The sequence below is a fragment of the Bombina bombina genome, chromosome 1, assembly GCF_027579735.1.
Source record: "Bombina bombina isolate aBomBom1 chromosome 1, aBomBom1.pri, whole genome shotgun sequence".
Taxonomy (NCBI): domain Eukaryota; kingdom Metazoa; phylum Chordata; class Amphibia; order Anura; family Bombinatoridae; genus Bombina; species Bombina bombina.
The window spans coordinates 1244162274-1244179940 of record NC_069499.1 but is presented as its reverse complement, the minus strand read 5'-3'; the positions used below and the strand labels follow the sequence as shown (position 1 = coordinate 1244179940).

At 36.0% G+C, this 17667-nt stretch overlaps 1 protein-coding gene across 1 annotated transcript in view; it reads right to left on the bottom strand.

Annotated features, from left to right (window-relative positions):
• Positions 1 to 278: 278 nt before the first annotated feature.
• The window catches only part of LOC128648054 (arylamine N-acetyltransferase, pineal gland isozyme NAT-10), a 421895-nt gene continuing 404506 nt past the window's right edge, over positions 279 to 17667 (bottom strand). Inside the window, exon 2 of the transcript XR_008400495.1 lies at positions 279 to 588. The gene's annotated coding sequence lies outside the window, so the exon portion shown is untranslated. The remainder of the gene's footprint in view (positions 589 to 17667) is intronic.

Here is a 17667-nt window from a genome sequence, read left to right as displayed (position 1 = left end):
ACAAATAGGGATCCCATCGTCCCACACAACCCCCCGATGTGTGTTCAAAACAGCCAATAGGATGAGAGCTACTGAAATCCTATTGGATGTTTGCCATTTTGAAATGGCTACCTTGCATTCAACTTCAGCTTTTTTAATTGTACCAAAAGATAAAATAAAGAAATGTAACATTTATTAAATATTTTTATTATAGGTAACATATTGTAAAAACACAATACTGAAATTTTTATTAAAATCAATTGTCAAAATATTGATTGGAAACTATGTCCCTTGTGGCCATGCCATGTCTATTTGTGGTCTCCCTACAAATTTTCTCTGGAAAATCTTCAAAGGACATGGGAATATCATCCACAATGGGGCATCCTCTTTTGGTGGCAATATTGTGCAAAATACTGCAAACTAATATTATTTTGGCAACTTTCCCAGTTGAATACTGCATTGCACCACCAGATCTGTCCAGATCTAATTTTCAGTGATCCAAATGTCCTTTTAATGACTCCCCTGGTGGTCTTGTGTGAATATGTTTCCTGAGTTGGGGGTTAATATACGGTGTCAGCAGCCATTCATAACAAGGGTAACCAGCATCCCCTGTAATACAAAAACATACATATTAAACATTTTGTCAAAGTTTGCAATGATTATTTTTTTTTACATATATTAAACAATATCTATCAGTATAATTATTCACTAATGTATCCAACTAATTTTTTTCAATTGTATCAATTACTAATTTTATTTTGATTATTTTTTTCAAAATCTATGTATAAAACAAATTAAATACATACTTTTTAAATGGAAAGATGGATTGTGTTTTTATATTTATTTAATTAGTTAAATGGACAAAATTATATATTATGCCAGCATAACTAAATATATGTCAATTTTGGTGCCATTTGAGCTTACATAACAACCATCCCTCTGACATCTCTCCATTCTTGAACTTTTGATACAGTCCAGTCTGCCTTAGAATGTAAGAATAATGCCAGGAGCTAGGGTAATTGTATCATACACTTATAATTCTCATTTTTGGGTCACACACCATCTGTACATTCAGAGAATGGCAAGACTTTCTGTTCCTATAAATCTCCTCCTGTAAATGTAGCAGTCTTACTGCAATGTGGGTACAGTCTATGGTCCCAAGTACATTTGGCATGCCTAACATACGATAGAATTGAAACTTTATAAATTGCACTCTTCTGTGGTAGATGGTAGACAAACATATTCTGGGAATAAATGCATGAGTGCATCAATAACTTTTATAAGATGACGCGAAAATGCAAATTAACTGAACCCAATAATGATGGCATCAGCTTCTCGATTCTGCCTTCTCCCCCTGATTTGCATCAGACAAAGAATATATAGTTGAAGAAGTGTCTCCATGGCTGGCTCGATCGACAGTGGGTAAAGATTCAAGTCTATTGACCTTTTCTTATATGACTTGTAGGCGTATATCTTATAGACCCTATTGTTTAATATTGTGCTCTCCACCTAAATGCTGGCGGGGGATAATTCACGAGATAGATGCGGAAAAAGTAGTGGGCAGAAATTGATTGTTTAGTAATTATTGTTTATTGCGAGATTTATGTTGCGCAAGGAATTTTATGCTACAAAAAAGGCTAGAATAAAAGGGTTGCGGACAAGTTTGCTCGATATTTGTAAATGTAATTTTTTCACTGATTTTAGGGCTTGGTACATATGATCTTCTATCCGCAAGCAGAAATTTAGACGGAAGAGCTCACAAACACCTCGCTGATAGCTTAGTACATGGAGCCCAAAGAGAAAGAAAAACAAGACAACCTTGTTAGTTTCAAAACAGCAAAAAACGACCATTGAACAAGCAAATTAACAAGAGCAATAGAGTTTTTAAAAATTGGGTATGCTGGGCTGAGGTGTAGGTAAAAAAATACCAAAACCCACTTCTAGAACACTCAGGAATGCCCACAGCCAGCCCCCTTGGGACACTTTAATTCTATCCAGACAAACTTCTTTACCATAACAAAACATACATGCAAATATGTTACATTTACAAACATTTACATGAGTGTTGCATTTGTAATTATCATTTTTCTGCATTGCCAGTAGTTCAAGTTTGACAAGCAAGACAATATATTTTGAGTGGCTCCCGTATAGATATTAATAGCAGAAACGCCTACTAATAAAACACTGTAAAGAATAGGAGAAGCAATACTTTACATTTTGGACATGGTCTTGCCTTAAAGGGACTTTAAACTGCTGTGCACAACTACAAAAGAACAGTAACTACTCACTATGTTATTGCATTTCATCCTGTTCCTGCAGCTATTTTCAAATCAGTTTTAATGTTTAATAGCTTAAAGATGCCAGATACTGAAGCTCAGACTAATCGTACTGGGTGCCCGCCATCTTGGCACTCAGGTATTCTCACAGCCTGGGACAGAAGCAGTGCACACTTACAGATATTGCCCACTTTTTTTACAGCTGTATCATTTACTTGAATTTAGTGTGCATGACATATTTCATTTTACACAGTTTTAAAACATATTTTAAAAAGCACTCAGTAATGATATATAGCAATGAAGCTACTGCAAAAATGTATAGCTCCTGCTTTGTATCATGCACCCTAACTTGAAGAACATTATACAAAAAGTTGACAACTTCATGGATATGTAAATGTACACTGCTGCTGTCACAGGTTGTGAGAATACTTGAGCTCCAAGATGGCAGCCCCCAGTACAGAGAGGCGGAGTTTCAGTATCTGGCACCTTTAAGCTATTAAAGCAGGAAAACTGATATGAAAGGAGCTGTAGGAATAGGATGAAATGCAATAACATAGGGCTAGATTACGACTGGCACGCTAACTGTTTTTGCATGAGCTATATCAGGTTTATTGTGGCTGCTTGCTAATGAGGTGGAAGGAGAGCGCATAATACAAGTTGAAATTAAATGCGAATGCATGAGTGCAATCACGATTTACGCTCGTTAGGTTAGTGCAGAGATCCTCAAACTTCGGCTATTGACAAAATGTCGGATTAGCGCTTGCGCAAAAACTTTTTACTTTCACATTGTAATACCAGCACTACCCGACACATGCAAAAAGCTTTCTTCTAGCTTAGTTCACACATGAGCAGGAGCGATAAATTGTGCTCCACTCATAATGTAGCCCATAGTAAGTAGTTGCTATTCTTTTGTAGTTGTTCCCAGCTGTTTAATTTCCCTTGCAAACTCACAGTCATCTATAAATTTAGCCCTTTGTCTGCATGTTAAATTTGAAAAGGACTGCAGATTTAAATGAGAATATTTCATTCAGGAATTTAGTTTGCATTACATTGTTAACACTGCTACTTTGTTTTTTTACCAGTTACCTAATGGGTTAATACATTAGTTTAAAGCACCAGCATTAACTGATAACAAACTTCCTCTGCAAAATATTTATGTGTTATCAGAATTAGGTTTCAAAATGAGCTATTATATCTATATGAAAAGAGAATATCATTTTCCCAAAACTAATTTGAAACCTGTTCTTGAGAAAAGTAGTTAATATTCCCATTATACTGAACTGAAAAGTACATGAAATTCATTGTTATCTATTCCAGCTTAGCGTTCTACATTATTTATTAAAAATGAAATTAAAACTTGACAAAACCAGTTCTATGATAGTTATAGAATAAAGATTATTATTCTGGAAAATTAAGTTTTGCTCAAAATGTCCATTATGTTGATCCAGTTGTATTTATTACAATGACATATTGCACAAATCAAAAATGTCTATTCTAATTTCAGATAATGTGTGAGATTTGCATTGCTGGGAATTCTTGACTTGCAAACTTCATGCAGTAGTTGAATAACTACAATGTAAGTGATTGATGTACATGATATTCTGAACACTTGCTGGGTCTCTGGATTAACTATTGCCAGAGGCAGCTTTTTTGGATGTTTACTCTTTTTCTGATATTATCACAATATATATTAATTACTAGCAAAATGTGAAAGACTCCACACCAAAAGTAATTACATTAAATGAACATTAAATAGTACCTTAAAACCCTCCATAAAATATTAACGCTAGCATACTGAATACTTAGGGTCAGATTCACAATATTTCTTGTGAAATGCTTGTGCAATGCCACCCCCTGCTCACCGGCAGCCAATTGTCCGCTAGCAGGGGATGTCAATCATCCCAATTGTATAAGATCGGATCGGGATGATTGCAGTCCGCCACCTAAAAGGACAAGTTAAGGAGTAGCGGTCTTATGACCGCTGCTTCTTAACTTATGTTTTCGGTGAGCCGGAAACTTTGGGGGGTAGAAAGCAGCATCCACTGCTTGTTAAATCTACCGCATAGACTTAAATGGAGCACACTTTAAAACAATACTAACGCTTAGCACTCACGCACTATGGGGCCAATTTATCAATGTCTGTCCGACATGATATGCTATAGCAGTCCAATCATATAGGAGCGGGCGGATTGCAGACCACAGCCTCAAAGGCAGCAGACCAGTTATGGAGCAGTGGTCTTAAGACCACTGCTTCATAACTGTTGTTTCCGGCGAGCCTGAAGGTTCACGCGGAAACAGGGGCATAAAGCTCCATTCCATATATATGATTATTTTTTACCTATAAATCTATATGAATATATTCAGTTATAGATATATACATATATATATATATATATATATATATATATATATATATATATATATATATATTATATACTGAAATATATATTTAAAAATACTAAGAACATTTACATTAATTACATAGTTAAAGGGACATAGTTAAAGGGACCCAATGCACAATTTTGATTTCTTTTGGTTAAAAATCAGAGAAGCATCCTGCAACTGGTCCCACATCTATAAGCTTGTTAGAAGTAAATTAAAGATTTAAATATTTATAGTTTCTTAGGAGCCAGAAATGGTTGCCAACCTCTGCCCACCTATTGTATATTTTAGTATGCTAAGTTTCTCCAATCACGATCTTAAATACGTTTTCCTACTCGCACACGCTGATTTGTGCATATGCAATTTGAAATAGCTAACTGAAAAAATATTAAACGTGCACTGCTAAGCTTTCATATAAGAAAACAGCTACCTGGAGAAGAACAAAGGTGTAAGCGGGGCTTGGTAGCCAATCAGCTGCTAATAAAAAATGATTATTTAAATGTTTCATGCACTTCTTACAAGCTTATAGATGTGGAAGCCGTTGCAAGATGCTTATCTGGTATGTAACAATAAGTAATAAAGAATAAGTATTAGGTCTAGACTGTACCTTTTAACACATTATAAATATTAAAAAATAATCTAAAAATTATTTTTAAAGTTTTAAGGTTATGTATATACAGTATGTATTTATATGTATGTATACTACATATATGCATATATAACACATAAATACACATGCATATACATGTGTTGTAGCCCTTTCCATTCAAATACCTTGTCATATACATATACCTTTAAACCCTTATAAAAAATGTTTTTATTATTATTCATATGAATACTTTATATCAGAAGACGTATCTATGAGTGTAACACTTTATTTTAATGTACTTTATGTTGTGTTTGGTCGTTTGTGCTCGAGTGCACCCATTTACTTTTAGCTTGTAATACCTAAATGGCCCTTGTCATTCTAGCCCTTATTATTTCATTTAGCAGGTATTACCATGCAAAATTCTCCTAGAGAGTAGCTGAATATAGGATAATGCTAAAGTAGGCAAGGTGTATTAAATGCACATTTGTCTGTTATGATGCAGACAGAGCATGCAATTTTAAATGACCTTTCCAAGCATATATGTGCAGCCACCAATCCAGCAACTAGTGCTCAGTTGTGCATTGATGCTCCTCAGCTATCTAGGAAGGCTTTACAACAAATACCAAGAGAACAAAGCAAATATTAAATAAGAGAAGTAAATGAGAATGTTGCTGAAATCGCATCACTGCATTACACAGCAATATCATAGTCCTGCAAGCAATTTTCTTTAACAATGCATGTGATTCAATTTCTGGCATGCGCCATCGCAAACATAATAATCTGACTTTTTTGCCCCTTAATAGATTTTTTACTTCATGCTGGATAGTGTCACAGTTTTTTGATTTATTGGGGCAAAAACATCCACTCATGGTAATTTAACAACAGTGTTATTAGGGAAAGTGATAAGGCCTCAGAATTAGCAAATAAAAAGTGTGTTATAGGAACATATTATGCATTTAAATTGTATAGTTAAGACAAAAAAAACTCAAAAACTTTTTTTCATTGAAATCGGGCACCTCTTTAATCCACTCGGCTATTGCAGCTTTTCCTAAACCCGCTAGAAGAATTAGGCAAACTGAAAAGTGAAGCAGTGAATAAAATTATAACAGAGGTCTGGCTGTTAATCTATAAACCAACATTAAAATTAGAAAGAAATGCAAGTCATATATATACCAAGAGGATTAAGAGAACAATCATATGATTTTAGTTCTACAACACAAAGGGGCAGAATTTATGATTGCTCGCGAGTGGACAAGATCCAATACAGCGGATCATATCAGCTGCACATCAAATGCTGACTGTCAATCCACCCCGATCGTATTCGGTTGATTTCTGGCGATTTCTGTCCGCGGCCTCAGAGCAGGAGGAAGGTTATGGAGTAGTAGAGTCTTTGACCGCTGCTTCATATCTTCTATTTCTGGTGAGCCGAAATACGGGGGCATCAAGCTCTGTACGGAGCTTGATAAATATGCCCCAAAGGGTTAGAATTATCAACATCCTAAAGTCCGGATTTCAGCCTGCAACTGATATCTATGAAGCAGAAATTTAAACTGCTGCTTCTTAAAACCTTCACCACCAACTTAGAGTTGGTGGATGAAAACTCATTCAACTGGGGTGATTGATAAGCTTCCTCTCATGCAAGAGTGCAATGATAAATTTGGGGAACAAATGCACCCTACAATTTGTGATAAAATGTGGCAACAGGTTGACAACATGTGTACCTCTGTCTGTTCGCAAATTGATAAATCTAGTCCCAAATCTAAATATAATCTTTCCTCTTAAAATGTTAGAAAAAAGTTTGTCAGAGGCGCCTTCACAGACAAAAGTAATTCATTTCTCCCTTGACCTTTGAACTGTAGTAAGAAATATTTTGGTGTATAAAATAAGTGGCAAGCTATGCAGTTGTGATTGGTTAAATTTGACACACAATTATGTAAACTGTCTGTCTCAGAGATGAAGAGGAACATTTTGCAGAAGTGAGATTGCCTTTTACATCTGTTGTATCTTTTAAAATAAGATCTTTATAATGCAATATAGAAAATGGGGAGTAAATCATTTTGTACTGGTTTATGCTGGTTCAACTTATTCCTGTAACATCTACCACTTAGACATGTGCAAGGGAGTCAAAATTTGTTTCGTAGGAATTCATTTGGCACTTCATTTATTTTGAACAAAAATGTGTTAACAAAAATGTGTGGTTCAGTGCTTTCTTGTAAAATCACACATACTGTACATTACAAACACGGAAATAGACTGCACTCTCAAACAGGACTGGGTGCACATCCCATGTCACTGTAAAACCTACCGCCCTGGATACTCACAACAGCTGTACATCTCCCCAACAACTCAGGTAGTTAACCCTGAACAGCCTGGGTTTTAAAGACATAGGAAAAAAATAGAAACAAACTTATCAACCAAAACACACAGACAGTTTTGCACTCTCCTTGGAAGCACACAGCAAGATTAAAAGCAAAAATCTGAAGAGTTTATTATAGCATCTGGACAACTGGTTTAAGCCCAGGAGGACCACACCAAGGTTCCTCTTACTCCCTGAGTGCCAGACTTTCTGTGTGTTGATATTTTTGTTTCGTAATTTTCCCTATGAGCTTTAGCACCCCAATCTAGTCAGGGGTAAACGGGCAAGAGATTGTTGGGAGCTGTACAGCTGTCTGTGAGTATCCAGGGCTTTAGGTTTTACAGTGACATAGGATGTGTACCCAGCCCCAGTTTGAGAGTGCAGTACATTCCAGGTTTTGTATGTGTCTAGGGAAATTAGAAAGGCCTGTGTCCCTCTTGTTTGGACCTTAAGTTTTTTTTGATCGAAAGCTGTACGTTAGGGACCAAGGGAGAACCCTGGTCTTAAAACCATTTGGCCCAATATATTTAAAAGGAATGATACCCCAAATGTTGAAGCACATGAAAGTGAATGCAGCATAGCTGTAAAAAGCTGACTATATAAATATCACCTGAACATCCCTTTTATGTAAAAAAAGGAAGATATTTTGGGGTAAATTTATCACAGGTCGAGCAGATATTTTTCACTTTAGGAATCCATGTCTGCTCAAGCTCGCCTAAATGCCCAAAGAACAGGGAGTGCAGAATTATTAGCAAGTTGTATTTTTGAGGATTAATTTTATTATTGAACAACAACCATGTTCTCAATGAAAACAAAAAAATCATTAATATCAAAGCTGAATAGTTTTGGAAGTAGTTTTTAGTTTGCTTTTAGTTATAGCTATTTTAGGGGATATCTGTGTGTGCAGGTGACTATTACTGTGCATAATTATTAGGCAACTTAACAAAAAACAAATATATACCCATTTCAATTATTTATTTTTACCAGTGAAAACCAATATAACATCTCAACATTCACAAATATACCATTTCTGACATTAAAAAACAAAACAAAAACAAATCAGTGACCAATATAGCCACCTTTCATTGCAAGGACACTCAAAAGCCTGCCATCCATGGATTCTGTCAGTGTTTTGATCTGTTCACCATCAACATTGCGCGCAGCAGCAACCACAGCCTCCAGACACTGTTCAGAGAGGTGTACTGTTTTCCCTCCTTGTAAATCTCACATTTTATGATGGACCACAGGTTCTCAATGGGGTTCAGATCAGGTGAACAAGGAGGCCATGTCATTAGATTTTCTTCTTTTATTACCCTTTCTTGCCAGCCACGCTGTGGAGTACTTGGACGCGTGTGATGGAGCATTGTCCTGCATGAAAATCATGTTTTTCTTGAAGGATGCAGACTTCTTTCCTGTACCACTGCTTGAAGAAGGTGTCTTCCAGAAACTGGCAGTAGGACTGGGAGTTGAGCTTTACTCCCATCCTCAACCGAAAAGGCCCCCCACAAGCTCATCTTTGATGATACCAGCCCAAACCAGTACTCCACCTCCACCTTGTTGGCGTCTGAGTCGGACTGGAAGCTCTCTGCCCTTTACCAATCCAGCCACGGGCCCCATCCATCTGGCCCATCAAGACTCACTCTCATTTCATCAGTCCATAAAACCTTAGAAAAATCAGTCTTGAGATATTTCTTGGCCCAGTCTTGACGTTTCAGCTTGTGTGTCTTGTTCAGTGGTGGTCGTCTTTCAGCCTTTCTTACCTTGGCCATGTCTCTGAGTATTGCACACCTTGTGCTTTTGGGCACTCCGTGATGTTGCAGCTCTGAAATATGGCCAAACTGGTGGCAAGTGGCATCTTGGCAGCTGCACGCTTGACTTTTCTCAGTTCATGGGTAGTTATTTTGCACCTTGGTTTTTCCACACGCTTCTTGCGACCCTGTTGACTATTTTGAATGAACGCTTGATTGTTGATGATCACGCTTCAGAAGCTTTGCAATTTTAAGAGTGCTGCATCCCTCTGCAAGATATCTCACTATTTTTGACTTTTCTGAGCCTGTCAAGTCCTTCTTTTGACCCATTTTGCCAAAGGAAAGGAAGTTGCCTAATAATTATGCACACCTGATATAGGGTGTTGATGTCATTAGACCACACCCCTTCTCATTACAGAGATGCACATCACCTAATATGCTTAATTGGTAGTAGGCTTTCGAGCCTATACAGCTTGGAGTAAGACAACATGCATAAAGAGGATGATGTGGTCAAAATACTCATTTGCCTAATAATTCTGCACTCACTGTATATGCTGTCGGCATTTAAAATTGAACAAGCATTTATTGTGAAATGCTTGTGCAATGCCGCACCCTGCTCACTCGCGGCCAATTGGCCGCTTGCATGGTGTGTCAATCATCCCTATCGTATCGGGATGATTTCCATCCGCTACCCTAAAAGGTGGCTTAGAAGTTAAGGAGCAGCGGTCTTACGACCGCTGCTTCTTAACTTCCATTTCAGGCAAACCTGAAACGATGGGTGTAGAAAGCAGCATCCGCTGCTTAATAAATCTACCCCTTTACAGTGGGGTGGGAATACATAGGAAATATGAGATAAAGAGAGTTTAATCAGCCAATCAGGATGCTTGTCCCAGGACAAGCTAGGGAGTGTGCATCTGTCATGAGCTGGCACAGTCATTTTCCTATTCTGCTTAAAGGGACATAATACTCACATGCCAGCTGCACACTCCCTTTTAAGCCCTGGGACAAGTATCCTGACTGGCAGCTTAAAGTCTCTTTACAGTGGGGTGCAAATATTTTAGTCAGGTGATATTATCTAGTCAGCATTTTACAGCTATGCTGCATCACTTTCATGTGTTTCAACATGTAGGTATCTCCCTTTAAGTCTTTAACACATGCAAACACATGACATCATCTACTGAGCAGCTATATTCTACTGAGAGCTAGCTGAGCATAGCTGGTGAACCAATGGCAAGAGGCATATGTGTGTAGTCTCCAATCACCAGCTAGCTCCAAGTAGTGAAATGTTGTTCCTGAGCCAAGTAAGTTTGATAATAAAAGTAAAAATGAAAGTCTCTTAAACTGCATGCTTTTTCTCAGAAATAAAAATGTCATTTTTCATTTCATGTCTCTATAATTTGTAATGACATCATACAAGAAAAAAATGTGATTGAGGTAGTTTCCACAAGCAAAAGAAGAAAAAATACTGCTTTCATGTATCCTGTTACAATAAGCTAGGTTACATTTTAAATCTAATATACTTAAGATAAACAGTGACAATATTTCTTTTTGTGTGGCCTCTATTTTCCTTATAATGGCATTGCAATTGAAGACATACAATTTCTTGTTTGCTGAGTCTGAAGCTACTGTTACCTTTTCGCGTGTGGCATGTAGTTTGGAAAAAAAGCTTAGATGATAATTAATTCAGTCATGTTTGCTACAGTGATTTAAAGACAGAGCTATTTTACGCTCAGGAAGGGTTCCCTAGACACCAAAGCAACTTTACACCAGGATATGAAGTAAAATATGTGTTGCGATAAGTGGTTTAGTAATGGAATTCCAAGATGCTGTGAACTAAATGAATTATGTGTATAAACAGAGAAGATGAATAATGCACAGACTTCAGGTTCAGTTTATATCAGCAGAAATAATAATACCAGTAAGCAGCTATATTGATGAATATACCTCTGGAACTGAGGCAAGCTCAGAGACAAAGCAATATCACACAGACATATATACGAACGATCAAAATGAGAACAAATATGGTTAAACCCTAATGGAATATTTGAAGTGTGTATTTTTGATTTAAATGAGTTACCTGATATAACCCAATTAAACATCCATCTTCCTGTATCTCTGGTTGTTCTATTGACTTCAATCTCATTCCTTATGCTTATTTCTGTGTTTCACATTGACAGAATCGTTTTTCATTTAGTAAAAATAGGACTTAAAAGCCTGTAGTCGCAGTATTGTGTGATGAAAAAACATTGACTTATTTCTGTATAGTTTTAGCAGTCTTGGAGTGTTAATAATAGTATATCTTTATTTACCATTAACATATCAGCCAACTTGTATAACCATGAAGCTATCGGTCTATTTACTTTGTGATCGTTTCTAAGAATCTACACATGCATATTTGTATAGAAGCAATCAAAGGCAAAATTGCAGATGACATTTTAAGACTGAATCAAATAACACATTGAAATGTGTTTATTACTTTAGATTTGTTAGTAAATTAGTACACACTAGCTATTCTGTAAATCTTCCTTCACTGTTCTCGCTTCTCTGCTAGGCTAGCGTGTGCAATTTTATCATCTATTTTTTCTCTTTACTGTATTCTTCTTTATCATTCAATTCCCCCCCCCCCTCTCCTTTCAACCACTGTCTTGCATCATTTGAACCATTCAACATTCTCTATCTAATTTTGTTCACATGATATTTTACTGTCTCTTTCTCGTCCATTATTTTTTTCTCTTTTTTACTCTCAGCTGTGAGTGTTTTTTATTTAAGGAATGTGGTATTCAATTTTTTTTATCATCCACATAAATCAGTAGCATTAAAAACACATTATAATTTTACGTTTGCCTGACAATATACAAGAAGAAGCTGATGAAACTTTAATTTAAAGTGATACAATAGTATTAGCTTTGCACTCCCTGCTAATGATCATTGGCTGACAGGTGCTTGTATACTATTGCTGATAAACACTTCCTGCAAATGTTCATTGGTTGACAGGTACATGGGCATTAGCAGTAAGTGCATAGCTGTTGCTATTGCATTAATTTTATTTATAATTTAAATAGCTTTTACTTAATACCAATTTCAGATCAGCACTCCCAATACTTTATCTTATAACATATGGATGGGTGCAGCTTTTCAGAGCACCCCCATGCTCCCATACAGTATCCAGGTTAATGTAGGATAGTTGCACTCAAGTTATCAAGGTGAAATTATCTTTATTAACTGAAGATAAAAGCCACCTGCACCTTTGTCAAGCTAAAACCATAATGTACAATTCACATCTATGTACACGACACTCCTTAAAAATGGACCAATCAAATGTACTCAAGTGGGTGGGGCCACAAAAAGCAAAACAATTAACCCACTCCAGTATAGTTAACTCACCAACTCCGAAATTAGAACCACACATTGACCCACAAATAAAAACAAGCTGTGGAGGAGGGATTGTTACATGATAAGTAATACAGAGTAACAAAACACATACCTATTGCTTGATAGTATAATCATATGCTTGATATATAGTATATCATATAATCAGATCAGGGGGTTCAAGTTAAATTCCCTAGTCATACCTTTGGGTTACATGGTATTAAGCTTCCAAATTCATTTAGCCTCTTTTTACAATAGGTCCCCTAAGTCTGTCTCCACCCCTAGGGTGTTTACATGTGTAATTTTGTCTGTAAATACATATAATATATATATATATATATATATATATATATATATATATATATATATATATATATATATATATATATATATATATAAGAGAAGAAGAATAGAGAAAAAAATGCTGGATAATGTATGGTACAGTACTTGAGTCGTGCACAGCTAAAAGGTACACAGTATTCTCACTAGCATATACAGTATATATACATATATACACATACATATATTTAGACATATGTATGTATATATATATATATATATATATATTTAGATATCAAAATAACAAGAGTATTGCATTGAGCAATGATACTTTTTTTATTGGACTAACTATACATTTATAAGCTTTCTGAAGAGTTCCTTCCTTTATCATGTCTAAGCAATACTGACCAATTTCAATGGAATTTTACAGATTATATCTTAAAACACAGAATAGCTAAGAAGACATAAAGTGCAGGGAGAGAGGAGGAGGAGTCGTAAAAATCATGAGGGGGGCCTTAGGTAACAGGCAGGACAGTGTCCAGTGTAGGAGAACAGACAGGGGAAATATATAGCTTTACATAGAGCATATACTGACAAAGTTATATATCAACATTGAATCAATATCTATAAAGATGTGAAATTGTATATACAGGGGGAATACAAAAGTTTCTAGAGACTGTGTCACCTTCCTGGATACCACAATATCCATCACAAATGGCAAACTGCACTCATCTGTATACAGGAAACCAACAGATAGATGCAGCTACCTCCACAGCTCCAGCTCCCACCCCCAATCACATAAAAAATCCATAATCTACAGTCAGGCTACAAGATACCACAGAATTTGCTCAGATACCAAGGACCGTGACAAACACCTAATCACACTGTCCCAATCATTCAGAGAAAAAGGTTACAAAACAAGGATTATAAATAAAAAATTAACTCTGCCCTCAATACTCCACGTGAACACTTACTACAATACAGGGAGAAGAAAAACATATCACGTATCCCACTAGTAGTCAAATACAACCCTGCTGTGGAAGGGATATGAAAAATCATAAAAGACTTACAGCCACTACTCTTAGAGGATCCCACACTCAAAAAATCTTTCCAAAACCCCCCAATCCTGGCATACAGACAACCACCTAACCTAAAGCAGAAACTGGTACATAGGAAGCTACCCCTTGAGAAAAAGAACACTCAGAATGGAACCAAGTGCTGCTATAAAGTACTCTGCAAACTGTGTCAACACGTTTGTGAAAGCAGCACAGCAAATCACAAGAATAAATCTTATAACATTAAAGGGGCCATATTCATGTATATCTGCAAATGTGGTATACATGATACATTGCACTGCATGCGAAATGGGATGCTATATTGGAGAAACAAGCCAAAAACTGCACCTTCGAATGAACTTACCACAGACACTCAATCAAAAACCACTGTGAAACAAAATACTGCACCCCTGTTGGTCACCATTTCACCCAACCTGACCACTCCATCCAAAACCTCAAAATCAAAATTCTCAGAGGCAACTTCAAAAACACCATGGAAAGAAAAACCTTTGAAATGAAATGATAACGCACTTCAACCTGTTTAATTCTGGACTAAATGTGGACTCTGGATTCTTAACACATTATCAAAACTTTTTGTAATGTACTTTCATTTAGTCAATTACATTGTATATTCCACATTCTTTATACATAGGTACACAGGTAAGCCTATGTCCACACTTTTGTCTTTTTTTAACTTTTGTATTCCCCCTGTATATACAATTTCACATCTTTATAGATATTGATTCAATGTTGATATATAACTTTATGTCAGTATATGCTCTATGTATAGCTATATATTTCCCCTGTCTGTTCTCCTACACTGGACACTGTCCTGCCCTGTTACCTAAGCCCCCCTCATGATTTTTACGACACCTCCTCCTCTCCCTGCACTGTCTTCTTAGCTATTCTGTGTTTTAAGATATAATCTGTAAATTCCATTGAATTGGTCAGTATTGCTTTAGACTTGATAAAGGAAGGAACTCTTCAGAAAGCTTGTCAACTTATAAATGTATAGTTAGTCCAATAAAAAAAGTATCATTGCTCAATGCAATACTCTTGTTATTTTGATATCTAAATCTCTGGACTAACACGGCTACTCCAATCAACGTATATATATTTAGACATGTGTATGTATGTATCTCTATGTTAAAGCCCTTTGCAGTCCTTTTTATTCCCTAACACCTTAAACCTAATATATTTCAGCCCTTATAACTTTTGAATGCATTATTTTTTTTATTTTTTTTTTAAACTTTGTTTTTATTGAGGCAAAAAATGAAATACAATCATGTACAATAGTGCCATCAGATCATAATACAAGAAAAATGCAGGCAAGAAAACTTTGGCAAGCATTAATAGTACAACATCCAAGGACTACCGAAGATATACCACAGCATTATGTACTTTTTATCTAGATTAATAAAAAACAAAAAATGATTAAAGCCTCTTATTTTCTATTATTTATCGATATTATTATACATCTTATACCTTCAGACTAGCTGATAAGTAATATCTACCCAACAGAACCTAATGGATCTGAGAGTGGGGAGAGGGGGTGCGGGGGGGAGGAGGAGAAGAAAACAGAAACAAAAAAAAACAAAAAAGGGGGGGGGGAGATGGAGAAGTAGAGGAAAATTTTAAAGAAATTTAAAAAAATATAGATTGTGGGAAATATTCAGGGTGTGTTTGTTACCAGAGGCCTAAAAGAACTATCTCTGAATATCTAAAGGGATATATTAGTTGATTTATTCTTCTGGAGTAAATATTTTAATGAAGGGCCGACCATTTTTTTAAAAATGAAATCACTTCCTTTTCTGAGGGTAAGGATACATCCATTTGCTCAATAATACATTGCTTTTTCATAATATTTTTAATTTCTTGAATACTAGGAATTGAGGAGTCTCTCCACTTTCCAAAAATTAAAATTTCTCGTTGCCAGAATTGCCCCCATTCCTAATTTTTTTTAATCTAAATTTGTTAAGGATTCTACAAGAAATAACACCTCCGCCAATGAGAGAGAAAAAGTAAGAAGCTTCAATACATTACTTAGCCAGGAATTCAACTTTTTTCCATAATTGCCTGATCCTCGGGACAAGACCATTTCATATGAACTATATCCGCAGCCGGAAAAGAACATTTAGGACATGTATTAAATTCATAGTTATGCCATTTAAACCCTTTAAGCGGGGTATAGTATGTTCTATAAAGTAACTTAATGTGTGACTCCCTCCAATTTGTAGATAATGTAGTCTGGGTTACAATGGCTATAGATTTTTCCACTTGTTCTACCTCAATATCTAGATCTGGTGCTAATAAGTTCCATTTTTGTGTTATCTGTTGAAGATTGAGTACTCACATCTTGGACTTATCAGCAGATCATACCAGCATGATATAGAGGATAATTCGTTTTTAGCCAAGATGGGGCCAACTATCTAACTTCCCCCATGACCAAGACCATCCGAACTTCTGTGTTAGCGAAAATAGGTAATGTCTGGCTTGAAGATAAGCAAAAAAGTCTTTATTGCTTATATCCAAATTCCTGTTTCAGCTTTTCAAAAGTTTTAACCAATGTAGTACCCTTGTTCTATAAATTGATTCATAAAGAGGAGACCCTTTCTCTGCCAAGTTTGAAATACTTGTGTTTGAATACCTTCCTGAAATTCTGGGTTACCACATAGTCCTTGAAATTTTGGGATAGTTAAATCAATATCTAGTTTGCGCCCTAATTTTTTCCAAGTTTGTATAACCTTATATATTGATTGAATAGCCCTAACTTTTTTCGGAATTAACTGAGTCGGGCAGTGCATTAAAGCTAAATGATTATAAGGAAATGTGATACTTCCTCTCCAAACTATTATTAGTAAAATAATCCTTATTTAGAATCCAGTCTATTGCAATACGTGAGACAAAAACCAGGTTATATTTACTGAGATCCGGAAGAGCCATTCCGCCATATTTTTTGGGAAGATAGAGTTTGTTTAGGGAAATTCAAGGTCTCTTGCAATTCCAAATGAAGTATCGTAGTGCTCTGTTTAAACATTTCCAATCTCTGACTTTCAAAATCGCTGGAATATTTTGAAGTGGGTAAAGAATTTTAGGAAGTAAGACCATTTTAAACAGAGCAATACGCCCCGATAAAGATATTGGAAGATTTTGCCAGCTTAACATATATTCTTTAATTCTAGCTAGGATGGGAGAAATATTAAGGTTATACCATTCTTGTGGGTTCGTTGAAATATAAATCCCTAATATTTAAAATGATTCAAAACTTCCTTGAAGGGTATCCTATCAGTTGAAGCCTCGTTCCTCCTCACCCACATTAACTCTGACTTAGAGATATTGAGCTTATACCCTGTAAAGGATCCAAATGCATTAGTTATCGAGATCAATCTCGGAATATTAACTGCTGTATTAGACATGTAGATTAGCACATCATCAGCATATAGGGCAATTTTTGGTTCTACTGAACCAATTTTTATCCCTTGTATCCTCTGTCTGATTCTAAGGGCTAGTGGCTCGATCGCTAAATCAAATAGAAGTGGTGACAGGGGACAGCCCTGTCTTGTGCCCCTTTGTAAATTAATTGGATTGGATTCCAATTTATTAATAACCAATCTAGTTGTAGACTTGGTGCAAA